General features: G+C 46.5%; 1 pseudogene; it reads left to right on the plus strand.

The window, feature by feature from the left end:
* Window positions 1-27,753, plus strand: part of LOC115460732 — an 87,254-nt pseudogene that overhangs the window by 47,182 nt on the left and 12,319 nt on the right.

Consider the following 27,753-nt stretch of genomic DNA (forward strand, 5'->3'; position numbering starts at 1 on the left):
CTGCTCCCCAACTCCACCACCTCCTTTCTGTACTTTTTATCTTCCTCACCCTTTTAATCAGGCCACTGGTCGGGTCCTCTGGATCCTGAAATAGTCCGTGAAAATCTTCCTCCTCTGAAGAGTCACTGTCCTCCTCCTCTGACACCAAGATCTCCATACCTATTTTCTCTCCTCCTCTCCTTCTCCGACCTGCTCTTCTCTGGGGGCCTCCCCCAGCTCTCTCCCCCCCCTCACCTGCTAGATGGTTGTTTGTTTACTGTAGCCCCTGACGCAACCCTGGTGGGCGAAACACGGCCTGTGTCGGGCAATTTGTTTACATGCGGTATCTTCAATAATCTTGATTATATTGATCTGCTGGCTTCTTTTTCCATAGTCCTCCAGGTTTACTTAATGGCATCAACAGATCCCAGTTCACAAAGGGTATTAAAATATGAAAGAAAAACCTCCAGAATCCTTTTGACAAGTAGAAGGAGTGGGGTGAAAATCTATCGGTGCCAAAGGGATGGAAGCAACAGAATTTGTGAAGAGAACAAAACTTTTCCAAGAATTGGATCAGCAGGGGAGAAACAACAAATGGGATAATGTCATACAGAGTTCAAATTATATTGCAGTGATAGGGCGGATTAAATTGGTGGAGTTATAGCACTGTATGTTAAGGAAGATTCTTGAATTGAATAGATTAAAAATTCTGCATATCACAACGGACTTTCTCTCTTGCAGCTTTGGTCCCAGGGGGGCATTACGTTTTGTTGGCAGTCGTTTTCTCCAGATGCCTTTACTACCGGGGGTATCACTCCTCCTGTTACTGCTCCTGTTGTTCTCTCACACTGCAGTCTGCCGGCTCACTGATACTCTCTGAGGGTTCTTGTCATTTCTGGCAGTCTGCTACCCTGAAGGTCTCTGGTTTTGTGGCAGTGCAGTTCCTGCTTTCTCTGTGGAGGGTTTTGCAGTTTCCAGGGTTTTATTTCTCTCCTAGGTACCTCTTCTGGTCTCTCTTCTTTTTGCATAGTCTCCTTCGCAGTTTTCCAACGATATTCCATGCCTGTGATGCCATTTTCCATGATTGGTTCCTATGAACCTAACCTGTACTTATATTGTCTTTAGATGAAAATAGTCTCTGTTAATGTACAAGGTTTAAATAATCCTATAAAACGTAAGAAGGTTTTGATGTATTTTAGAGGGCTGCAGGTTGATATTATTCTAGTTCAGGAGACGCATCTTCTTGCATCTGATGTGGCGGGATTCCAAGACCAGTTCTATTCTCTTGTTGCTGCCTCCTCTGCGGTGCATAAAAAGAATGGAGTTGCAATTCTTGCTCGCACCTCCCTTCCACTTTCCATTATAAAACAGTGCTCCGATACTGAGGGGAGATGGATATTAGTGAGCTTAAAACTGCACGATTCTAATTGGTTAGTAGGGACCTTGTATGCCCGAATTCTGACTCTCCCTCGTTTTTTTCATAAATAATTACTGAGATTGTTTCCTTTGAGCCAGCAATATTAGAGTGGTGACTTTAATCAAGTGCAGGATGTTATCCTGGATAGGAAATCCAAATGTCCTTCCCAGGCTTGTTGAAATCATGGATAGGTCCGGGATCTAAGACCTCTCTGGGATTGGTGTGACCCCCCGCGTCTTTTTCATCCCACGAGAAAGACTTTACTTTTTACTCTCCTCCGCATGAGAGTTTTTCACCGGATGACTACTTTTTTTTTTTTTTTTAATTTAAAGAAGTCTTTATTAGGCATCGATAAATAATACAGTGCATATGTACCACAATACAGAACCATATAATCTAGAACAATCAATGTACATAGCTGTAGCACCAAAAGGTAACAAACATAATATCAATGCTAGAACAACAAGAACTTATTATACTTCAATTTTATATCCAGTTTTTGGTGCTTTTAACCCCCCCCTTCACACCATCACTCCCCCCCCTTCCCCCCCCCATCTATTCCCTACTACCCCCATCTAACAACCAACTACATGTCTCAACCAGAGCACCTTTGTAAAAAGGGATCCCCAAACTCTGTTCCATTTATACACGGTTTTTCCGTTTCACGGCAGTCAGTCTTCCATCTCACACATATATCTTACATTGGTAATCCATCTTCGCATTGAGGGCACCAGCGGGGATTTCAACTTTGCGCTAAATTTATTCGGGCCGCATGTAGAGCACAACCTTGTCAGCATCCACTGGTCAGACGTTAGCCCTTGCCGGCCTAGATCCAAGAAGGAAAAACCAAAGGATGCAATCTGCACAGACCGACCTAGCCACGCCTGGAGTCGTGAACTCACCCCCCTCCAGTAGGCCTGTGCCTTGGGACATAGCCACCATATATGACCTGCGGTCCCCAACCCCCCGCATTTCCTCCAACAAAATTTTGATACCTGAGCAAACATATGATTTAAATCGGACCGGTGGTCAGGTACCACCGGTAAAAAACCTTTATGGCGTTTTCCTGCGTGGCTACTGCCATTGATGACCTCAAAATCTGCTTTTCCAGGGCCACCCAACCAGACTCCGGCAATGTAAAACTGCAGCTCCTGCTCCCATCTCTGCTATGTAGGAAGGACGGTTTTAGCTCTGGTCCCTTGATAGGCATACAGTCTAGTTATCATACCCTGCGTGCCCTTGTCCCTCTACACACATCTCCTCCAGCTGGTGGGACTTCTCACCTCAAACATTCTACATATGCAGGGCTCTTCAAAAGTGCACCAGCTGCAGGTAGGCATATCGATCCCCCTGCCCCAAGCCCATAGTCGTTCATCAGTGTCCAAAGGGCACAATAGTCTCTCCCACATGCAGCTGCGCCCCAATGAGTCTAATCCGGACTCCGCCCATCTGCGAAAAGTGACACTCCCTATCCCTGGTTCAAACAAAGGGTTGTCCACTATCGGAGCCAAACCCGAAACCAGTGGTTGCTTGTCTGAAAACATAAGGTCCCAATAGTGGAAAGTAGCCTTCACTGTGGGCGGGAAATCTGTCTACTTGCCCTCTGTACCTACCCCCCAACCCATATTAACTGTCCCAGTCTCCGAGAACCCACCAACGCTTGCTCAATGTCAACCCATACGTGGTGATCCTCTCTTTAAACCAGGCTACTGCCGCCCTGGCCTGAGCTGCACCGTAGTACCAGAACAAGTTGGGTACCCCCAGCCCTCCCAACCGCTTACACTTATATAGCAGGGCCCTGGCAAGCGTGGCCTCTTCTGATTCAGATAAAGCGATTAATCGCCTCCTGTAGACCTGATAAAAATGATCTGGACAATTGCATGGGTAGGACCTGGAACAGATAAGAAGTCTAGGCAAAATATTCATTTTTTACTGCAGCAATCCGCCCGAACCAGGACAGTCCATAGACATCCATCCGTCCAGGTCCCTCTGTAACAGCTCGCTTAAGTTGGCGGTATAATTACTGGTGAACAACTCTGACAGGTTTACCAGGCAGCTGCACTCCTAAGTATCCTAACGCTCTAGCCTCCCATTTAAAGACAAAAGACGCCTTTCAAGGTGTCCATCACTCTAGAAGGAACCCCCACAGCCAATCCTGTGGACTTGTTGGCGTTCAGCTTGTACCCAGATATTGTCGCATACTCCTCTATCACCTGCATTAAATTAGGCAAGGAAAATTAATGGCTTGGTTAAGGTCAAGAGAACATCGTCTGCAAATAAGGCAATTTATATTCCCTCCCTCCCACCTGTACTCCAGCAATGTTTTCACTAGCTCGAACTGGCATCCGCCAATGGTTCCATTGCCAGAGCAAACAAGAGGGGGGATAGTGGGCAGCCCTGCCTGGTTCCTCGGACCCAGCCGAAATGATTCGAGTTCCCTCCATTGATGCGCACACATGCTTGTGGTTCCAGAATACAAGGCCCTAATCCACGTTCTGTAAAACTGTCCTATCCCTACTCTGTGTAGGACCTTGTCCAAGTACCCCCAGTGGACCCTATCAAATGCCTTTTCTGCATTCTAATCCAAGCAGTACTATTGGTCTATCCTTCATCTGGGCTGCATAAAGAAGGTCCACTGTTCTCCTTATATTGTCCGCTGCCTGTCTTTTGGCTACAAACCCTACTTGATCCGGGGTGGATCAGGACCAGGAAGCACATCCCCCAATCGGTTTGCCAGGGACCTTGGCTAAAATTTTCACATCAGCATTTAATATGGAGATGGGCCGATATGAGGCACACAACGTAACATCTTTACCTGGCTTAGGAATTACAGCCACCCACGCCTCATCATAGTCTTAGGTAGGGGCACACCTCTCTCACTGAGTTAACAATCATTGTCAGATAGGGGGCCAGCTCTACGCGTATACCTTAAAAAATTTCGTTGGTGAATCCATCCAAGCCAGGCACCTTCCCTGTGGGTAAAGTTTTAATAGCCCCAATAACCTTCATCCACCCGCACCGGACATTCAAGCTCCGCCCTCTGTGGTTCGGTCAAAACCGCCAGCCCCCTAGCTCCCAGATAGGCGTCAATTTTCTCAGTCTGCACAGTGGCGTCCTCCCTGTATAGGTTTCTCGTAGTATTGGGCAAAAGCACTGTCTGATCTTTGCTGAGCTGTGCCACACCTGCCCTTGCCATCTCGGGTTCTCAAAATGTGACGAGAGGATCTCATGTCTTAACTTGACTGCTAGTAGCCTACCAGGTTTATTAGTGTGTTTCATAACAAACCTGCTTCATCCTTGCATGCGCAAATTGCAAGCTGTCTTCATGCAACGAGCTAAGCTCCAGTCTAACCGCCTGCAGTCTCCGCAGGTCCGACCAAGAAACCTGTGGCCTTATACTTAGTCTCCAATGCCCCAAGTTTGTCCATACATTGGGCTATATCGAGCTTTGTGTGCCCTCGCCCTCCGACTTGCTCCCTGTATAAAATAGCCTCTCGAGACCGCCTTAAAGGCGTCCCACACCGTTTCCCAGAGAGGGTCCCGAGTCTAAGTTCATATCAAAGTATTCTTTCAGAACTGGACGAAACCCAGCTACTAAGTCGGGTCCTGTAGCAAATGTTATTAAGCGTCCATCTTTTTCTCTCGGTTCCTCTCTTAGGGACGGGAGAGTAGACCAGGTCGGGGCATGGTCAGATATGCTAATGTGCCCTATAGAGGACTCTCCCCCCCCCCCCCCCAGACAGCGCCTTGTCCAAAAAGATGTAGTCAAGCCTAGAGTAGGACAGATGGACCTGGGAATAAAATGTGTAATCTCTCCCCCTGGGGTGTGCCAGTCTCCAAGCATCATACAGGCCCAGCTCCTCCACACTATCTTTTAAGGCCTGTGAGATTTTACAATCCAGCGGGGCAGGAGGAGTAGAACGATCTAATCCAGGCTGCATGGTGGCGTTAAAGTCTCCCGCCATTATTACCTTACCCTTGGCAAAGCCCCTGCATCTCTTTTCGGGAGACGGAGGAAATATCCCCTGCCTCTCATTTGGTTGCATATACACTTGCCAAGGTATAATCCTCCCTGCTCCAGCACAACTTGCAGTAAGAGAAATCTTCCTTCCCTGTCCTTTCTAGAACGTACAATCTGCACCTGCAATCTTTATGAAATAGCACCGCCACACCCCCGTTTTTTAGCCCCCTTTACATCAAGAGGAACACACCACCAGCGGGTACTGTTTGGAGGACAACAGGCCTTCATGTTTTTTGCATTAGGTGTGTTTCTTGCAAAAAGACCATTTGAGGTTCATCAACTGCAGTTCACGAAACAGCGCATGCCTCTTGTAAGGGGAGTTCAGCCCCTTAATGTTATAGTAACCAATTTAAATCCCGCCATTGATTATCTGTAAGTGCACCCACTGCAGATGGAGGGACGGCCTATCCTGCCTTACACCCCCCCTCTTCCAACCCGCTTGCCCTCACTGAACTTTCTGGTTCTTCTCAGTCCCTTAAACTCTCCCCCCACAACCTCCCTCCCACCCCCCCTCCCAACCCTCCCTGACCCACAATCCAATATCCACCAACTGGTCCCATATGGCACCAATTGGGAGTTACAAGGAAGCAACCCCACCGGCCAAACATACCCACTTTTAAAACAGGAGCTTAACACAACACAACTAAACACTCCCTGCGATCCCCCCTCCCGCACCCCCTCCCCCTCCCTCATGCATTCTCAAACATATCAATATTTAACTTGTACCATCCTTTATTTTCACCTCTCCCCCAAATGTCTCTCGTCTCATCACCTCCTCTCGAGGTCCCTCAGCTCTGGTTCCACGCACAGGTTCCTTGATCTCACCTCTGTGCTCAAGTCTTGAGCTTCCTGGGTGCTTTCTCTACCCTCTTCCACCTCTGAAGCCTGCTTTTGTGGAGGATGCCACTTCCACTGGCAGGGTAGCTGTAGAAGCCAATCCAGCATCGTACAAGACTTTCCAGGCCTCTCCCACTCCTCGACATCTGTGCTGTGCAACCTTTAAGCTCAAAACACAAGTGCAAACGGGGAATGTCCACCTGTAGAGACATCTTCTCTCTCTTCAAAATCTCTATTACGGTCTCATAGCTCTGCGCGAATTCCACATCGGGATTCTTTCTAGCTTTCTGCCATATCTGGTCCTTGCAGTTATATGAGGAGAAACGCACTACTATGTCCTCCCGGGGTTTATTATCTCGCGGCTTTCCCCAGCGCTCTATGAGCCCTGTCGATGCCCATTGCAGTGGAGTCAAAGTCTTCTCCATCAACTGGGCACATATGGAACGCACCACCTCCGGGACTGCTTCTCGGTCGCCATTTTCAGGGACTCCTCTAAATCTTAGATTGTGTCTGCGCCCTCGATTCTCTAGATCATCTAATTTATATTGGAATTCCTCCGGACTGTTCCCTTAACTTGGCAAGTTGTTTATCAACCTCCTCGTTTTTTTCCCCCTGTTCGTCTGCCTTCTCCTCCAGGACTTCCACTCGGCCTCCTAGCTCTCGCAGATTCCACACTCAGAGCATCCACGTGCTCTAGGATCTCTTCTTTGGATATTCTAATTTCGGCTCGAATGGTCTCCAGGCAGCGCGCCAGATCTGCGGGGAGAGCTTGCATAGGGGCCGGTTCCATACACTCCAGCACCATCCTCCCTCGAGGAAGCTGATCCGGACTCCGACGGGCAGCGTGCTTTGGGGGATGGAGGTCGCGCAAGGCCCCGCTCCGCTTGCCTCGTGGCTGGTCGGTCGTGTTCGCGTTGCTGCGCTCCACTTTTCTTGCTCATGGCGGTTTGCCTAGGACGTTCGCCAATCACTTATAGCTCCGTCCGCGTGTTTGAAGAGGTTTTCTGATTCGGATGGCACCTGTGAGAGGGTAAGGAGGCACGGAGCTCAGGGATTAAGCGGCCATTCAGCCGCGTGACGTCACTTCCTCAAGGATTGACTACTTTTAATCTCGAATTTATTGCCACATATTTGTAATTCAGAAATACTGAGTAAGGTTTTCTCAGATCACTCGCCAATGTGTCTTAGTTTAACTGCGGTGTTGCCTAGTCGGAGTGCACCACCTTGGAGATTTAATTTCTCTGCTGCTGCAGGATGATCGCTTTGTTCAATTTATTAAATCCAAGATGGATGAATTTTTTCATTTTAACCCATTGGAGGAGGGTAAAGCACTCTTGTGGTGGGATGCTTTTAAAGCTACAATTAGAGGGCATATAATTAGTTATTCTGCCATGCACGCTCGTCAGCGTAGACGAGACCTGGAGGTTAAAACTGCTCAACTTAAGCTATTGGAAGACCAGTTTGTCGTTGATAATGATTCAACGACTCTTTTGTGCTTGCAGAATTTGAGGTACTATTTTAATACCACTCTTTCTAAAGATGCGCTGGAATTAATTCATGCTCATAAGTCGACATTCTACGCTAAGAGTAATAAGGCCAGCCATCTTCTTGCGCAATACCTTAAAACTAAGAGAAATAGGATTAGGGTCTCGCAAATAGTTGACTGCGCACAGGTCATATATACCTCGGATGAAGATATTGCCAGCAATTCCAATCGTACTACCACAAATTATATGACTCTGAGGTACATTTTTCATCAGATCCTTTGGGGACTTTGGGAACCATCTGATAGGCCTCTACTTGATGGGTCTCAACAGCACGCTTGGAACAACCACCTTCTCCCAACAGGAAATATGGAGGCTATTCATTCCCTCTCTAAAGGTAAATCACCAGGTAATGAGGTCTCCCTGTGGAATTTTACCGGATGTTTGCAATCTTCTGGTGCCCAAGTTAACCTATTATCTATAATTCGCTCTTACATTATGAAGGTCAAAACTGGCTCTTTCTATCAATCTAAGATCCATTGTTATACCCAAGCCAGATAGGGACCCGTCTAAAGTTGAGAATTATAGGCCTATTCTTTGATTAACATTGATAACAAAATCTATGCCAAAAAATCTTGGCCTTGCGCCTTCAACATATTGTGCCGATTATCATCCATAGAGATCAAAATGGGTTTACGATAGCAGGTGGCTAGCGATAACTCTAGACTCTTTTGGAATGTCCTTGCAATGTGAGGGCTCAAGTGAGCGTTTATCGCGGTCTCACTTGACGCTAAGAAGCCTTTGGACAGAATTGAATGGATTACTTGTTTCACACTTTGGCTTGGTTTTTTAACTTTTGGTCCATCTTTTATTAAAATGGTCAAAGTTTATATACTGATCCGATGGCTTCAATCTCAGTGAATGGTACCTAACAAGGCTGTCCATTGTCTCCTCTCCTTTTTATATTGCCCTTAGAGCCATTGGCTCTGGCTATCCGGGGCTCATTCCAATATCTCTGGGGTGTCTGTGGGAGGAGAGGTATTCAAACTTTCTATTTATGCTGATGCTATTTTACTCTATACCACCCCAAACTCCCTGCCAATTTATTTTGGATGTAATCAATTCCTTCTCCTCTCTGTCTGGCTATAAAATAAATGGTCTAATCAGCCATCATGCCGTTAAATTCCCTGGTGTATAGATCTCAGATATCTCAATATCCATTTGCCTGGGAACCTTCGACAACTTAAATATTTGGGAGTTTGATATTCCAGGTCGGTGGATCAGACCATGGTCTCTTATTCAGAATCAAATTTTGAATTTAACCCTTCACTCTGGGTTTATGGTCTCCGCTTTATTTGACGTGGTGGGGACGGATTGGGGCTATCAAGATGGTTCTGGCTCCGAAGTTGAATTATATATTTAGTATGACTCCCTTCTCTTACCCAAATTCTTTCTACGCCAAGATTGACCTCCTTGTTACTTAAGTTTCTTTGGAGACAAAAACCACCTCGCAATGCACTGAAGAAGCTTAAGATGCCGACTCATTCGGGAGGTCTTAATGTCCCTGATTAAAAAATTATCACATGGCTTTTCGCCTATCACAGTCTTTAATGTGGTTCCAAAGGGATTTCTCTCATCTGACGCCTAGGTGACTGATTTTTGAGGCTGCCTTGGTGCACCCTTGCCCCTTATATCTTTTACCCTCTGCAGATTTGTATCCATATACCAAGCACTTGTGGTGTTGAAGGCCCTCTGCCTCTAATAGCCGTTAGGGCTGGTCTTGGAGTTAGCGCTGCCTCCCTGGAGGATGTCTCCCTCTTGTATAACTCTAGCTTGCAGTCTGTTCACCTGCAGTCCCAAAAGGTGAATGGTCTGGTAAAGGTATATGCTGTTACACACCTTTATATTGCAGGTACGTTGTTGTCACCGGATGCTTTGGCTGCACTATACGATGTTTCTTGCTGGCCTCTCCCGTGTGGAAGGATATCTCTGCCTTTCTCTCGACCTTTCAGGTCTCTACTCCTTCAGATTTTGTTGCCCTCTGTGTTAGTATTGTAAACTGGTAAGAAGAAAGCATCTGTCCTTTATAAAAAAACTTCAGGATTCGTGTGTTGATGCTGCTGCTGCTCCATTACGGCTGTCTTGGGAAAGGGATCTCGTCTGATTGATGCGTCTGATTTTGACTGGTACCACCTTTTGGGTCCATTCAATGCGTCCAACTAAATCGGCAGCAATTTCCCAATCCTCCTATTTTCTTTTTCACAGGGCCTATTGGACACCTGCTAGAGTGGCCAGGATTACTAAGAGTCTTGATTACAAATGCAGGTCCTGTCAAGAATCAGATGGATCCCTTTCCCATATGGTTTTTTTTTACTGTAAGAACGTAAGAGCATACTGGCGACTCATTTGGGCTAAGTTGCGCCTTATTTTTCAGTTGCCTGCGTCAACCGTGATTTCTTATGATGTTGTGGTTTTAAGGGCCTCTTCTCCTAACCGCTCTCTCTTAGAATCCGATAAGAAATTGTTTAATATTTTGTTAGCTGTTGCTTTACACTTGTTTCAAACTGGAAAAATAATGTACATCTCAATTATAATGAATGGTGGAGTAACGTGTGTGTGATTAGGAAATATGAAACTATTCTAGCCCATAAGCACCGTTGTGTTCAATCTGTCTTGAAGACCTGGGCTCGTTTAGATTCATTTTGTCGGACTCCTAATAGCACTACCTGATAATTGTATAATTGCTGATTTGCTATGGGTATTGTCATGATATGTTGTTCTGTCTGGGTAAATGTATCATCAGGGAATGCTAGAGAGGTAAAATTTCCTTGATGAGTCAAGCACTGCTTTATGGAGCAGCTGGTTCAGGAACCAACAAGAGGAGGGAACAATTCTAGACCTGGTCCTGAGTGGTGCGCATGATCTCATGCAGGAAGTAATGGTGCTGGCTCCACTTGATAACAGCGATCATAACATGATCAGATTTGATATAAGCTCTGGAGTAAGTACCCGCAGGAAATCCAATATGTTAGCATTTAACTCAAAAAGGAGGACTATGATAAAATGAGAAAAAGGGCGAAAAAGGAGCAGCTGCAAAGGTCAAAACATTACAATGGGGGGGGGGGGGGGGGGGGGGGCAAATGGCTGATTGAGAAGACACCTGGAGAATCTGCTCTGTGCTTACCTTGTTCCTCTCTCTTTCATGCCTTCTAAGTGTAAGGGTTAGGTGACCTTTTATTTACTTATTTACACATTTGTATCCCACATTTTCCCACCTATTTGCAGGCTCAATGTGGCTTACATATTTCCGTAATGGTGGTTACCAGTTCTGGAAGAAAAGAAATACATAGTTAAGGTAGAGCAGACAGAATGGAGTAAGTATTCAGGAAGGAAAGTTCATCTCTATATATAAAAAGGCACCACCAACGTTCTAATGAAGCCTCCAGCCGGAAGTGTGAAGCGCCAGCGACATCCAGTTTCCCATGAGTGAAGGAAAACAGCACAGCACGAAATCCCTCTCTCTGTAACAGTGAAGGACTCAGAGGGGGAGGGGAGAGAGATGCCCTCACTCTCTCTGTAACACAAACAGAGAACAGCAGGAAACTTAACACTGGACTCGGAGGGGGGGGGAGGGGGAGGGCCAGAGGGCAGGGACACACACACTCCCACATGCACACTCTGAAGAAAACCTTGCTAGCCCCCGTTTCATTTGCATCAGAAACGGGGCTTTTTTACTAGTCTTATAATAAAAATCGGGATAACTTAGTTTGAAACAATCATGAATATTAAACGTCAAAATAGGAGTGGAGGAGTGGCCTAGTGGTTAGGGTGGTGGCTTTTGATCCTGAGGAACTGAGTTCAATTCCCACTTCAGGCACAGGCAGCTCCTTGTGACTCTGGGCAAGTCACTTAACCCTCCATTGCCCCAGGTACAAATAAGTACCTGTACACAATATGTAAGCCGCATTGAGCCTGCCATGAGTGGGAAAGCATGGGGTACAAATGTAACAAAACAAAAAAAGAATAGATACTGTGAAAGTCCAGTGTACATCTTGTTAATTGACAATTAGGGTGTGTTATTATGGTAAGCTTTCTTGAATAAATTGGTCTTCAATAATTTACAGACAATTTATTATGTCGTGGGTGTTTTTATGGTTTTTGGTAGTTCATTCCAGATTTGCGTGGCTATGTAGGAGAAATTAGATGCATATGTTAGTGTATATTTTAGTCCTTTACAGTTGGGATAATGTAGATTCAGGAATGTACGAGATGAGCTAGTAGAAACCTCTACTCCTCTTGGTCAACAGAAGTTGGATTCATTTGTGCTTCCGTAGCCGGCAGGAAATGAGGATAAGATCCCAGCTCGGCGTTGGACAAAGGGAGAGTCCCAGCTTTTGGGAGGGACATCTTTGACCCCTCAGACCAGGTTGCTCCACCACTTTGACAGCACCATGGAGGAGGCTGTGAGGACTCCGAAGAAAGATGCCACATCTTCAGCAGCCACTGTGGGGGATTCTCCTGGGTGAAACCACCAGGCCTTGTTTCTGACTATCCCTTTTTGCTGGATGGATATTTTGGTTTGTTCACCCACTAGCACCCTTGGATCGTGTGATTCCTTTTACCTTCAGGTGGGTCTCCCCCCTGGATAACCTGAGACAGATTCCGAGATATGCTCACCCTTAGGGATCTCACCTTTTTTAATTAATCTAAATAGTCATCTAAAGGAGGGTTCCACTCACCCTCCTTGCTCACAAAACTCACAGAGTCTGTATTATGATAAAGACAGTGCTCTTGAAAAGTGTCAAGAACCCTGTACAGTTCTGACCTGCATTCGCAATTATAAAAGAGTAACCACAGAAAGTCAGTATATCAAATCCCATTCCCTTTCCTCTCCTACACCTCAACATTAAAATTGTTTCAAATTCCCTTCCATTACAACCATTTTAAATCTGTTTTCTACTCCTGCACCTTTGGCCTCTTCATTTTGTGAATGTTTTCAAACTCTGTCAAAACAATGTAGTATTTCTTCTCAAAAAGCATGGGAAAAAGATACTGGTGAACATTTGTCAAATAAAGAATGGTCTCTCTCCTGGTTAAATAGCCCGAGATCCTCCCTCTCCTGTTTTTTTTACAACACAGAGCTCATTGGACTCCTACTAAATCCTTTAAAAGTAAATTATCTCTCAATGATTTATGTTGGTCTTGCTCTATCAGAAAGGTACAATAATGTCTATACATTTTGGCTGGATATTTGGCCTAAAATATTAGATATCGTACAACTTTCTAACTCATTTCCTGTATCTTTTAAGCATTTAGGGGTCCTTTTTAAGAGCGGGGTAAGCCCAGTGCGGGCTTTCTGTTCACCCTTCAGGGACTACCACCAGCCCAACAGTAGCTCTACCCTGGGGGGGCACACCATTTCGGGGGGGGGGAGAGGGGAAAGAAGACCCTCAGAAATGGCTTGCTTGGTGGTAATCGGGCTTAGCGCGCTGCTACCGCTGGGCCCCTCGTCCCGCAGCTTAGTAAAAGGACCCCTTAGTTTGGAAATGTATTGCCCTTACAAACTCTCTTCTTTCTGATGAAGTTGCTTCTTTATTTGATGTTTTAATTTCCATTGCTCTTAAATTGACCATTCAACATTGGAAGGATAATTCCAGTTTATCCATTTTCATCTGGTGGAACACAGTTTTATTATTTAAGAGATATGAGGATATTTCATTACAATTTCCTGCTACACGTAATGCAAGTGGGGTAAATTAGATCAATATTATCTGTTTATTCATCAATGAATCTATGTAATTGATGCTCAGATGTTTTATTGGGTTTATTTTGATTTTGCTCACACCTTTTTCAGTAGGTAGGTCAGGTGAGGGCGGTAATTGGGAAGCAAAACCGGTGCTGGGCAGACTATGGTCTATGCCCTGATTGTAACTGAATAGAGATGGGTGGGCTGGAGTGTAAATTTTAAGGGGCTTCGATGTTAGCTTCAGAACTTTTAGTACAAGAACAGTGCAGGACAGACTTTTACGGTCTGTGCCCTGAGAAATGCAAGGAGAAATCAAACTCGTATCACATACAGTGGCTTACCGAGCACGGGGCGGTCTGCCGTGTGGCTGTCGGATCCACTGGTTCCCTGCTCCCTCTGCCCTAGGACAGGAAGCAACCTGTTCTAAGGCAGAGGGGGCAGGGAACCAGTGGATCCGACAGCCGCGCGGATGCTGCCAGCAGGTAAGAATGCAACCGGGGGGTGGGGGGGGACACACCGCTGCACCCGTTGGGGGTTTGCGCAGCGGCGATCTGCCCCGGGTGGCCGTGGCGTTTCTAGGGGGGGCTGACACCCGGGGCAGATCACCGATGCGCCCCGCCCCCGGGGTGCAGCGCCCCCCCTCCCAGTGCAGCGCAACTCCCTCCCGGTGAAAGAACCCCCCCCGGGTGCACGCCGCTGGTGGTGGTGGGGGGGGGGTGCCGCGCGCCGCTCAGCTTCGTTTGTTCCATGCTCCCTCTGCCCCGGAACAGGAAGTAACCTGTTCCGGGGCAGAGGGAGCATGGAAATGAACGAAGCTGACCGGTGCGCGGCACCCCCCAGCGGCATGCACCTGGGGCGGACTGCCCTCCCCCTCTTGGTACGCCACTGCCGGGTGGCAGCCGAACAAGAATCGCCACTGATCACATACCATGTAAAATGAGTTTATCTTATGGGGCAGACTGGATGGACTGTTCAGGTCTTTATCTGCCGTCATTTACTATATTGCATTCAGGTACTCTGGGTCTTTCCCTGTCCCTGGAGGGCTCATGTTCTGTTCATTGTGTTGTACCTTTGAAGCACATTATACCTATGCTATTTAATTGGTGTTTACAATTTGGTTTACCTTATTGCATAGATTTTGTTTATCTATATATTCAGCTACTTTTTCATACCAAGGTACTAAATGGTAGAACTCCTTGCCTGGTACTTACTCTCCCCCCCTCCCTTTCATTGTGCTTTATTATTGACTTGTTTATATATTCAGGATTCTTTCCTTATTGCTATGTGTGGGTTTATGTATTTTGTGTTCAGATTTTGTAGCATTTAAGCCCACCACCACTCAGAACTGAAAGCTGCAGAAACATCCGGCCAGAGGTGGCAGCACCTGTTTTTGTCTCAGTCGGTGCTTCCTCTCTGTGGTCTCATGGGCGGGCCGTCTGGAAATGTGCCTAAGGAGGTTCTGGAAGGGAGATGAAGAGAACCTATGATGTCCATGATATGAGCTGAAGCCAGTGGGCGGAGCATGACGCCATTTTAGTTCACTCAAAACAATAGGGAGAGAAAAGCAACAAGATCCCGCCCCTTTCAAACTGATCCTCACCTACCATCTACCTAGGGATTGGTCAGAATGTTCCTGGGGTGGAGTGAAGGGGCGGAGTTTCACTTCCCTCTTCTCTTTCTTCCCAGCACTTCATTGACCCACCAGCAGTGCAGCATAATCCAGACCTGTCCCTGGAGTGGCTGCAAGGAGGGAGCTGGACTGGAGGTGGAGGTGTGGAGAAGGGCAAGAGGATGGAGCAGGTAGGAGACTGGCAGGAGGTGGGCAGCAGGGGATGCAGTGCCAGGCAATGCCACACACACACAAGAAGAAATGAGCCTGGCACTGCTCAATCCATTCCCTGCTGTAGCCCCTCAGGCTTTTCTTCCTGATTCTCCTCCCCTCACTGGCAGGAGGTGGGCAGCAGGGGATGCAGTGCCAGGCAATGCCACACACAGAAGAAATGAGCCTGGCACTGCTCAATCCATTCCCTGCTGTAGCCCCTCAGGCTCTTCTTCCTCATTCTCCTTCCCTCACTGGCAGGAGGTGGGCAGCAGGGGATGCAGTGCCAGGCAATGCCACACACACACAAGAAGAAATGAGCCTGGCACTGCTCAATCCATTCCTGGGGCTCTTTATTCCCTGTTGTAGCCCCTCAGGTTCTTCTTCCTCATTCTCCTCCCCTCACTGGCAGGAGGTGGGCAGCAGGGGATGCAGTGCCAGGCAATGCCACACACACACAAGAAGAAATGAGCCTGGCACTGCTCAATCCATTCCCTGCTGTAGCCCCTCAGGCTCTTCTTCCTCATTCTCCTCCCCTCATTCAGCAGCTGCTCCTCCTGCTTTACCAGACTCTCACTTTCTGCTTTACATTCTCCCTCTCCCTCTGTCACTTTCTGCTTCCTGACATCTCTTTACATTCTCCTTCCTCTCTCCCTCTCCCCTTCCCTTCTGGAGCTGGAGGTGTGGAGAAGGGCAGGAGAATGGCTCTTGGGGTTTGTGCTGAGCAGGAGGTGGGCAGCAGGGGATTCAGTGCCAGGCAATGCCACACACTCAGAAGAAGAAATGAGCCTGGCACTGCTCAATCCATTCCCTCCTGTAGCCCCTCAGACTCTTCTTCCCTCATTCTCCTCCCCTCACACAGCAGCTGCTGCTCTTCTTCCTGATTCTCCTCCCCTCACTGGCAGGAGGTGGGCAGCAGGGGATGCAGTGCCAGGCAATGCCACACACAGAAGAAATGAGCCTGGCACTGCTCAATCCATTCCCTGCTGTAGCCCCTCAGGCTTTTCTTCCTGATTCTCCTCCCCTCACTGGCAGGAGGTGGGCAGCAGGGGATGCAGTGCCAGGCAATGCCACACACAGAAGAAATGAGCCTTGCACTGCTCAATCCATTCCCTGCTGTAGCCCCTCAGGCTCTTCTTCCTCATTCTCCTTCCCTCACTGGCAGGGGGTGGGCAGCAGGGGATGCAGTGCCAGGCAATGCCACACACACACAAGAAGAAATGAGCCTGGCACTGCTCAATCCATTCCTGGGGCTCTTTATTCCCTGTTGTAGCCCCTCAGGCTCTTCTTCCTCATTCTCCTCCCCTCACTGGCAGGAGGTGGGCAGCAGGGGATGCAGTGCCAGGCAATGCCACACACACACAAGAAGAAATGAGCCTGGCACTGCTCAATCCATTCCCTGCTGTAGCCCCTCAGGCTCTTCTTCCTGATTCTCCTCCCCTCACTGGCAGGAGGTGGGCAGCAGGGGATGCAGTGCCAGGCAATGCCACACACACACAAGAAGAAATGAGCCTGGCACTGCTCAATCCATTCCTGGGGCTCTTTATTCCCTGTTGTAGCCCCTCAGGCTCTTCTTTCTCATTCTCCTCCCCTCACTGGCAGGAGGTGGGCAGCAGGGGATGCAGTGCCAGGCAATGCCACACACACACAAGAAGAAATGAGCCTGGCACTGCTCAATCCATTCCTGGGGCTCTTTATTCCCTGTTGTAGCCCCTCAGGTTCTTCCTCATTCTCCTCCTGCTTTACCAGACTCTCACTTTCTGCTTTACATTCTCCCTCTCCCTCTGTCACTTTCTGCTTCCTGACATCTCTTTACATTCTCCTTCCTCTCTCCCTCTCCCCTTCCCTTCTGGAGCTGGAGGTGTGGAGAAGGGCAGGAGAATGGCTCTTGGGGTTTGTGCTGAGCAGGAGGTGGGCAGCAGGGGATTGTTTTGCTCTCTGATTCTGTTTAAATCTTACAATTCTTTGCCAGCTTTCTAGCTGTACGTTGGCATTTCCTGTTTCACATTTAAAACTGCGTAGTAAGTCTTGCTTCCTTATTTTTCTGTTACTGCCAGGCTCTATGGGCACTCTTCCCCCCCCCCTTTTCCTTCCTGTCATACAGCTTTGTACTTGATAAACCACACTTATTTCTATGCCTGCCTGCTTTGGAAACCCCCGTCTGAAACTTTCATGATATTAGAAATCTCCACTTGAGAAGTCCCGGTCTGTATTCCGTCTCTGTTCCCCGTAGTCACTTTAGCTGCACTTCCGGGTTTAATTTTCGCTGCATAGCATAATTTTTGGCTGAATTTATAGACTGCTGTTTTATTTTTGCTTTCTAAAACTGTTTTTTAGACTTTCAGAATTAAGATGCTTTATTTGGCAATCTAATCTGTTGCCCGGTTTCGTTAAAACTCAGAGACAGTTTTTTTTTGTTTTTATGCTGCAAGAAACAGCCTGGTAGATCTTATCGTGTTCCACAATGTGGTTATGAAGTTTAAAAAGTTTGCTTCTTTTCCCTTAATAGAGGAGTTCTCGATACTAAATCTTATCTCTATTTCTCCTGCGTAGTCCCTTTTCTTTTTTTTACTGCGACATTTTTTCACTTCCCCTTTTCTCGCTTGGGCGGTTCCCTCCCCATATCTAGTAGGGATCTCCGTGACTTTTTCTCAGTTCTCACCCTTCAACATTTCCTTCCTTCCATTCATCCATCTCTTTCGTCGCTGTCGTCGTACCTCTCCTACTCTTCTCCGTACTCTCCTGCTCTCCGCTGGGGACATTAATCCCAATCCTGGTCCTCCACATTAGCTGTCATCCTATTTGTGCAGGTCACACCGTGATATCTTCAATCTAATTTCTGTTCCTCCCCCTCCTTCACTGCCTTTCTCTTGCACTCTGTGGAATGCCCGCTCTGTCTGTAACAAACTTTCTTACATCCATCACCTCTTTATCTCTCGTACTCGCCATCTGCTTGCCCTAACTGAACCTTGGCTTTACCCTGAAGACTCTGCTTCAGTCGCGGCCCTGTGCCATGGAGGTTATCTTTTCTCCCATACTCCTCGCCCGGTTGGCCTCCTTCTCCTCTTTTCCTGATATCACCGAAGAGGAAACTGCCCATCTTCTCTCCTCCTCGAAATGCACCACCTGTTCTTCAGACCCCATCCCCACCAACTTACTTAACACCATCTCTCCTACTGTCCCCCCCCCCCCCCCCATCTGTCATATCCTCAACCTCTCTCTCTCTTCACTGCAACTGTCCCTGACACCTTCAAGCATGCTGTAGTCACACCACTCCTCAAAATACCTTCACTAGACCCTACCTGTCCCTCCAATTACCGCCCCATTTCCCTCCTACCCTTCCTCTCCAAGATACTTGAACGCGCCGTTCACAGCCGTTGCCTTGATTTTCTCTCCTCTCATGCCATCCTCGATCCGCTTCAATCCGGCTTTCGCCCTCTACACTCAACAGAAACGGCACTATCTAAAGTCTGTAATGACCTGTTCCTTGCCAAATCCAAAGGTCACTACTCCATCCTCCTTGACCTATCCGCCGCGTTTGACACTGCCAATCACAACCTACTTCTTGCCACACTGTCCTCATTTGGGTTCCAGGGCTCTGTTCTCTCCTGGTTCTCCTCTTATCTCTCTCCACCGTACCTTCAGAGTACATTCTCATGGATCTTCCTCCACCCCCATCCCGCTCTCTGTTGGAGTTCCTCAGGGATCTCTCCTTGGACCCCTTCTTTTCTCAATCTACACCTCTTCCTTGGGCTCGCTGATCTCATCTCATAGTTTCCAATATCATCTTTATGCTGACGATACCCAGCTTTATTTCTCCACATCAGACATCACTGCGGAAGCCCAGGTCAAAATATCGGCCTGCTTATCTGATATTGCTGCCTGGATGTCCAACCGCCACCTGAAACTGAACATGACCAAGACTGAGCTTATTATCTTTCCACCCAAACCCACTTCTCCTCTCCCTCCACTCTCTATCTCAGTTGATAACACCCTCATCGACCCCGTCTCATCTGCCCACAACCTCAGAGTTATCTTCGACTCCTCCTCTTCCTGTTTTAATTGCGCTGCCTGAAAATACCAAGTAATGTTCGGTAATCCTCTCCCTCCCTGTTCCACCCCTCCCCACATAATCTTTTTCGATATCCTAGCCTGTTCCCCCCCCCCCCCCATGTGAACTTTGATATATCTGATTGCATTCTGTTTATTTCACCTGCGGGAATACCCACCGGGAGGGTTTGGAAGAGGAACAGCATCCTAGGTACTATATTCATTTAGACCACTGCTATTCTGCCCCACCGTGATAGCCATCCACTTTTCCAGCTGCTCATACCTTTCCGAAGCTCTCTAAACACTGGAACATAATTTAGCCCATATATTTGTGCAAGATCCCGGGGAAGCTGTATGCCCAGATATTGAAAACTGTTCTTCGCCATTTTATGTTTAAACTGTTTTAATACAGTCAATAAACATTTACTTATTCCAAGTCTTTGTCCATTTTGTTTCTTAACATAATCATATCTAAAGTGTCATCAAAAGTTTTAAAGGTACCCTTCCCCTTCCCCCCACCCCCCTTCCCCCCCTATATCTGAGCCGTATAATTCTCAAATCACCATTAATCAATAAACATATATACCATTAACTTTCCTTCCCTTCCTTTCCCGTGAGTGTGTTCACCAATAAACTACGAGCTCTGCTTGATAGAGCCTGTACATATGGTTCCCAGACTTCCCAAAACCGTTGTCTACTTCTAGGGCTACTGGATGTATCACGTGCTTCCATTCGCACCAGGGAATGAAGCGAGCTCCTCCATTGCCAGAAGGATGGTCCTATATCTTGTGTCCAATGTTGTAATATACATTGCTTCCCAACAATTAGTACCTTATAGATAAATAGACTTTCTTTATGTCGCATTATTGACCCTTGTCCCCTTAGTCCAAGCACAACTGTTTTAGTCTCTAGCCGAAGCTTCCTGTGCAGCAAGGCCTCACAATATTCCAGCACTGGACCCCAAAATTTTTGTATAACCAGACATCCCCAGAACATGTGATACAGTGTTGCTCTCTGAAAATTACATTTACTGCAATGTGTTTCTTGCAATCTACCTGCGTAATAAGCCTGTATGGGAGAAAAATACGCTCTCATGATGATTCTAAATTGTATCTCCCTATATCTGGCACTAGCCACTTCATGTACTATCTCCTTTAGTGATTGGACTATATCTCCACTGCTGATCTCTACCTGTAAATCCTCAGACCATCGTCTTGCCACTGCTTCATAACTACGATGCTTAGCAATCAAGCTTAGCTGTTTATACAGTGTGGACACCGTAGTCTGTTCTCTTCCCTGAGGCAAAAATAAATTCTCTAGCAGCTCATACATCCCTCTATCACATTTTTCTCTAAGTAATTTCTCAATATAACTGTGGATCTGGCGGTAAGCATACCATGTCACGTTCTCTACTCCCACCAAGTCCTCTAAAGCCTCCCTTGATATAATCTTTCCCGTATCTTGCATAACATCTGCCACTAATACCACTCCCTCCTGTGCCCACTTAATAAATTTCGGGTAAGCATTCCCTGGTTCGAATGCTCCATTTCCTACTAGTGGGAGGAGGTCCGTACATCGTGGATTCTTATTTAATCTCCTCAATATGTACTGCCATATACATCTCATTGGGTGCAATAAAGTATGATGTTTCCATTCCTTTGGTAACATTTTACTCTCAGCATGCATCATATAATAGGGATGATATGGTTTAAACAATGCACACTCAATATTCCATGCCGTATGCTCTTCTGTTTCCATAATCCAATCTGCCAAGTGTCTAGCTAAACAGGCCCAATTATATTGTTTAATGTCAGGCAACCCCAGGCCTCCCTCTGTTCTTTTCCCATAGAGATATTCCAGTTTAACTTTAGCCTTTTTCCCACTCCAACAGAACCTAGTCAACATGCCTCGAATCTTCTTTATATCTTTAGTCTGTAAAACTAGTGGCAACTGTCTTAATACATAGAGCCATTTTGGAAAAAGTATCATCGTAAATAAACCCACTCGCCCACTTAAAGTTAAGGGTAGTCCCTCCCATATTGCTAGTTTGTGGCGCGTATATTGCAATAATTTATCAATATTCTGTCTATATAATCTACTCGGATCACTTGTTAGAGTTATGCCTAGGTATTTAAATTCTTTGTCCGCCCATCTCAGTGGGAACCTACCCTTCCATTTCTCCCTTACCTGATTAGTTGTGGGCAATCCCTCTGACTTTTGGAAATTCAATTTAAATCCCGAAAAGGCCCCATATTCTTCAAAAACCTCCATCAACACCGGTAACGAGCTCTCCGGTCTAGCTAGATGAACCAAAATGTCATCGGCAAACGCCGAGATCTTAAATTCTCTGGTTCCCAGATTTATACCTTCAATCTCAGGGTTATCTATGATTTCCCTGACCAACGGGTCTAGCGTAATAGCAAACAGTAACGGGGACAGAGGGCATCCCTGTCTGGTACCTCTATTAATTACAAAATTTCGAGAGTACGCTCCATTAACCAGCACTCTCGCCATAGGGTTCTTATATAATATAGAGATTGCTTGTGTAAAGAAGCCTTCAAATCCGTACGCTCTTAATGAAGCGAACAGGAACTCCCACTCTACTCGATCAAACGCCTTTTCGGCGTCGAAACTAATCAATAGGGAATCTCTACCCCCTCTGCACACCTTCTCTATTGATGCCAATATCAGTCTAATATTTTTCCCACTCTGTCTCCCTTGTATAAATCCCACCTGAGGAGTTGCAACTATGCTAGGAAGCACTTTTGCCAATCTCGAGGCCAGAATTTTTGCTAGCAGCTTAGCTTCATAACTAATCAGTGAGATTGGTCTGTATGAGTCTGTTATAGTTGGATCTCTCTCAGGTTTTGGAAATACCACTATATCCGCAAGTCGCAAAGCCTGTGGGAGTTCCCCTAATTCAACTGATCTATTAAAGGCTTTAGTTAAGGGATCTCCTATGTCCTGCATTAATATTTTATAGAATTCAGCCCTGTATCCATCTGGCCCCGCAGCTTTATGTAAAGCACTAGCTTTAATTTCTTTAAGGACCTCCTCAGTCTCAATCGGTGTGTTTAGCGCCCTTTTCTGTTGTTCTGAGATCTTTGTCTTGTTGATATTCTCTAAATATATGTCAGGGTCTAAATCATCTTCGTCTTTTTTGGCATATAGCCTAGCATAATAATCTTTAAATACTTCTCGTATCTCTGTATCATCATGTACTAGGTTCCCCCTCTGTGTCTTGACCGCCAACACTCTCCTCTGCCCCTTCGCCTTCCTCACCAACCCTGCCATCAGCTTCCCTGGTTTATTTCCAAATCTATGCAATTGATATTTATAATATTCAACAGATTTACTGGCTCGCTGATGTAGCAGTTCATTTAAATTTACCTGAGTGGCTAACAATTGCTCTCGGATATGATTTGCTGCCCCTTGTCCATATGCCCTCCTCAATTGCACCAACTGTTCCCCCAATCTAATGATCTCCCGATCTCTCTGTTTTTTCTTTCTGACACTGTATGCTATAATCTCTCCTCTTAACACAGCCTTTCCAGCCTCCCAGAACAATATTGGTGTATCGGTATGTGGTGCATTATACCGTGCATATTCCTCCCATTTTCTCCTAATATATGGTCTGAAATCCTGATCATAATACAGATCCAAGGGAAATATCCATCTAAGCTGTCTGCTTTGTGAATTCAGATCTTTAAACTCAATAGATATTGCCGCATGATCTGATATTATCGTAGGATCAATTGCTGCCTCCATGATATCTGCAAAGCTGTCTTCATCTATCAGTATGTAGTCTATTCGTGATTGCGTGTGGTGAGCTCTAGAATAGTGCGTATAATCTTTGGTATTGGGGTTAAGAACCCTCCACACATCCACCACTCCCAGAGCTCCACACATCAAATTGATACCTTTATCCATCTCCCCTTTCGCACCTGCTACATTATGTGATTTGTCCATGGTGGGATCTGCTACTACATTGAAATCCCCCCCAATTATCTTCTTCGGAACATTAAATTGCTGCATCTTGCTTATGAGAGTATGGAAGAATTTCTTACTGTACACATTGGGGGCATATATGTTACTAATGAGGTAGGCTGTGTTATTCACCTTGACCTGTGCCAGAATGTATCTCCCTTCAGAATCCATACACAACTGCCCCACCTCAACCTGGAGTGATTTATGAAACAGTATCACTACCCCAGCCTTCTTCCCCACCGCAGGGGTCTCCAATACTGTCCCCACCCACCAGGTTTTAAGCTTAAGATGCTCCTGAGACGATAGATGTGTCTCCTGGAGGAGTGCTATATCTGCTCTTTTCTTTTTGAGACTATGTAATATTTTCTTTCTCTTAATGGGAGATGTGATACCTCCCACATTCCAGGAGTATATCCTTAATCCCATCAGTCTCCCAAATCTCGCTCATGCATCAACCAATATTCCACATCCACATAAGGGCAGTCATGGTGTCCCAGCAACACCACTCCTACTATTTGTTCAAGCAGCCGCTCATCATTCAACTCACTCATATTTCTCTTCTGACTCCATGTATCTAATTGAGAATCTGTTAGCCAAGTTCTATATGTCTCCCTATCTCCCATCCCCCCCTCCCTCCCTCCCATCTCCCATCCTTCAAATCCTCCCTCCCTCCCTCCTGTTCAAAGAACTAGTCACTTATTAACACCTGCATTCACCCTGCAGTGATCATTTACCCCTCCAACTCTTCCCAGTCCTAACGACCTACTCATTCATAAATTAACAGGTCACTTTTCATATACCAGTCTTTGATCATCTTCTGTTGCAACCACCTTTCAATAGTTCAGCATACTGTGCTGTGTTTCAGTTCTGTGTGGTCTTTCAGCCTTATTTGCATTCCGCCTCTCCATGCTCGTGCGATCTTGAAATTACATATTATATTCCACAGTCCATGTCTGTTTCCCCTATTGTCCTCTGTGTATTGTATCGACAATAAGATCCCATATATTCAAGCATTAAGCATGTCTAATTAAATCTCTGTTTCATCATTCAATGTTCAATCTTTGAGAGATCAAAATGTTTCCCAAGGGTGGTTTTCCATAGCAAAATAGTTTCAATTAAACCTCTGTCCTGTAAAGCTCCAGAAAATGCGTCTGTAATTATATCCTTCCTCTTAGAGGGTCTATTCACCCCCATGTTGTTGAATGTATGCTTTAGCTGCTTCAACTGTGTCAAAAAATTTGGTGACTCCATTAATCGTGAGGCGCAGTTTAGCCGGATATAGGAGCGCAAATTTTATTTTTCTATTGAAAAGGTCCGTACAGATAGGTGCGAAGGACTTCCTCCTCGCCTGCACCTGCTGGGAATAATCCTGAAAACACAGGATCTTCTTATCTTGGTATGTGAGGGTATTGCCTCCTCTTATCGCTTCCAGAATATGTTGTTTATGTCGAAAGTTCAGAGATTTTAGTATGACTACTCGCGGCCTGTTCTCATGCTGTCTCGGTGGCCCAACTCTATGAGCCCTTTCGATACAAAAACTCTGTAATTTGTCCTCTAAGTGCAATGATTTCGGCAGCCATTCCTCCAAAAAGGTAGGTAGATCTTTATCCATGAGCGATTCTGGGAGCCCAACCAGACGCAGGTTATTTCGTCTGCTCCTATTCTCCATATCATCGATCTTTGTCTCCAGATCCTGTACTCTCCGCTCCAATTTCTTGTTAATCTCTTTCTGCGCCCCTATCGTCTCCTCCATCTCTGAAATCCGCTGTAAACCTTCATCTAGCTCCATATTTATACTATCAATACGCTCATGAGCTTCCTCCGTCCGACCGAGCAATTGCTGAAGTTTTTTGTCCAGCGCAGCTTCGACCGCCGCTGTAACCTCGGCCGTGATTTCCGTCAGCCATGTGGATCTCACCGCTAATTCTCCGGGATCTCGCTGGTCGGCCATCTTGTTTTCTGGCAGTTTCGATTTGTCTCGCTCTCTCCTCACCGATTTCGCTGCCATTCTATGTTTCTCCACTCGATCTCCACTCACCAATCGCTCTTCCACTGATTATGAGTTAAAATGTGGCGTTTCGCTCCTTGGGTAAGTCAAATTATCTGATTTCCGGGTGAATGTGCGCGGAGCCTAGCTTTCCAGCGTCAGCCCTGCACCATGGCGTCACGTGACCTCTTCTTCGCCATTTTAAAGGAGAAATTGTCTAGCGTTTCCTCGAATTTACTTTAAAGCCAGACAGCTCTTCAAATACGTTGAGCTCCTTGCATATTTATTTATTACATTTGTATCCCACATTTTCCCACATATTGTAGGCTCAATGTGGCTTACATAGTATCGGAGAGGCGTTTGCTGGCTCCGATGAGAACAAATACAAAGTGGTGGTGTGGTAGGATAAAGATCGTGTGATATAGCCACAATTAGGGAATCATACAACGGAAGAGTTATGTCCATTACGTACTTTAGTTTTATTGTGTCACAGAGGTCAGGCATTTAGGTTGGAGCGGCAGGGTATGCCTTTTTGAATAGGTTAGTTTTTAATGATTTCCGGAAGTTTAGGTGGTCGTGCGTCATTTTCAAGGCTTTTGGTAATGTGTTCCACAGTTGTGTACTTATGTAGGAAAAGCTGGATGCGTAGGTTGATTTGTATTTGAGGCCTTTGCAGCTTGGGTAGTGCAGATTTAGATATCCTATATAATAATTCTCACCTCCAACGTTCGAATGTGCCTGGGACTTTAATATTCCCTTATCTCTTGTTTGTCCTGTTTGTCTGACATAATTAGATTGTAAACTCTGACGAGCAGGGACTGTCTCTTCATGTTCAAGTGTACTGCGTACGTTTAGTAGCGCAATAGAAATGATAAGTAGTAGTAGTAAAAGAGACAGCTGAGGGGAGATATGATTGAGGTATACAAAATCCTAAGTGGTGTAGAATGAGTAGAAGTGAATCGATTTTTTTTTACTCTTTCAAAAGGTACATAGACTAGGGAACACTCAATGAAATTACATGGAAATACTTTTCCTTGTCATCAACAGCAGATGAATCCATTAACTGATGGGTTGTATCCGCCTATCAGCAGGTGGAGATAGAGAACACTGAAAGCACATGGTGTTCCTGGACGCCCAACTCCCTCTGCCTTCAGTATATCTCTATCTCCCAGCAGGTGTGGACGTCGCTTTCTCAGCTCCTGGATTTCTGCCTGGGGTGGCTCTTGTGCTTTGCCAGTAGAGCGGGGGGGGGGGGGGGGTGTTGTGGCTGCTGGTGCCCACTTTAAAGGCATACTTGGTTTTCCCTGTCCCTGCCTTACCCCATTCCCTCTCCTCCCGGAGTTCCTCTGTGGCTGCCTGCCTCTAACTTTCCTCACAGTTAAAAAAAACAAAAACAAAAAAGAGAGAGGCTCACTTTCACCGCATGGTGATTTCTGAGGCTATCTCCAGAGCTCCTGGTACGGTGCAGCTTGACCGAAGCTTGTTTGATTCCTGAGGTGAGAGTGGTGCCCAGCTCCTCCAGGGAGGTTCCCACTGACAGCGCTCTGTGCGGGGTAAGTTTTGGCGCGAAGGCGCCATTTTGTTTTCTGTATTTGATGGCTGCTGAAGGGGTTAAGCGCTGCTCCCACTGTGGGAAACGCAGATCAGCAGCGGGGCTTTGCAGCACATGCTGCCTAGATGCTGTGCTGGAGGCGCCGTGTTACTCGATCCTCGCGGTTTCGGAGGAGTCTGAGTCCAAGAGGATGCCTCGTTTCGAGTTTTCTAGAGGAGCTATTGTCTCCGCTTCCCCCAGTGTGGGGGCGGATGTACAGGGTGAGTTTTTCCCCTGAATTTGTGCTGCTGATGCATAAGGCCTTTATGTTGAAAAGAGCACTGCCTGAGGCTCCTGACAATTCCTTGCGGACTGGGTTGCCTCCAGTTCTTGATAGCCCAGCACCTGCTGGAGACTTTATTTCTTCCCCTGAGCTTTTGGCTGATGCTAAGCGTAGACGAGTGAATACCCCATCTGAGGGGGACTCTTCACCCTGTTCTCCCCCGTGGTCTAGTTTCGGGGAGTCTGAGGGGTCTGGCAGGCCCTCACGGACTGATGATCCAGATGAGGGTGGCTGCTTGCCACAGGAGTTGGATGACCCTAAAGCAGTTCGGATTTTCCACTGCGACAAGCTGCCAGCTCTTGTTTCTGATGCCTTACAGGCCCTTTGTATTGAAGATCCTGACGAGTGCGCTGCCTCTTCTGTTAATCCTAGGATGGCTAGTACTAAGAAGCCTTCTCGGGCTTTTCCCGTCCATGTTTCCGTCCAAGAGCTTATTTCAGCTCAATGGTCTGACCCTGATGGTCCCTTGAAGATGGCCAGGGCTATGTGTCACCTTTACCCTCTGAGTGAAAGTCAGTTGGCCCTCTTTGGGATGCCTAAAGTTGGATGCGT

The sequence above is a fragment of the Microcaecilia unicolor genome, chromosome 1, assembly GCF_901765095.1.
Source record: "Microcaecilia unicolor chromosome 1, aMicUni1.1, whole genome shotgun sequence".
Classification (NCBI taxonomy): Eukaryota; Metazoa; Chordata; class Amphibia; order Gymnophiona; family Siphonopidae; genus Microcaecilia; species Microcaecilia unicolor.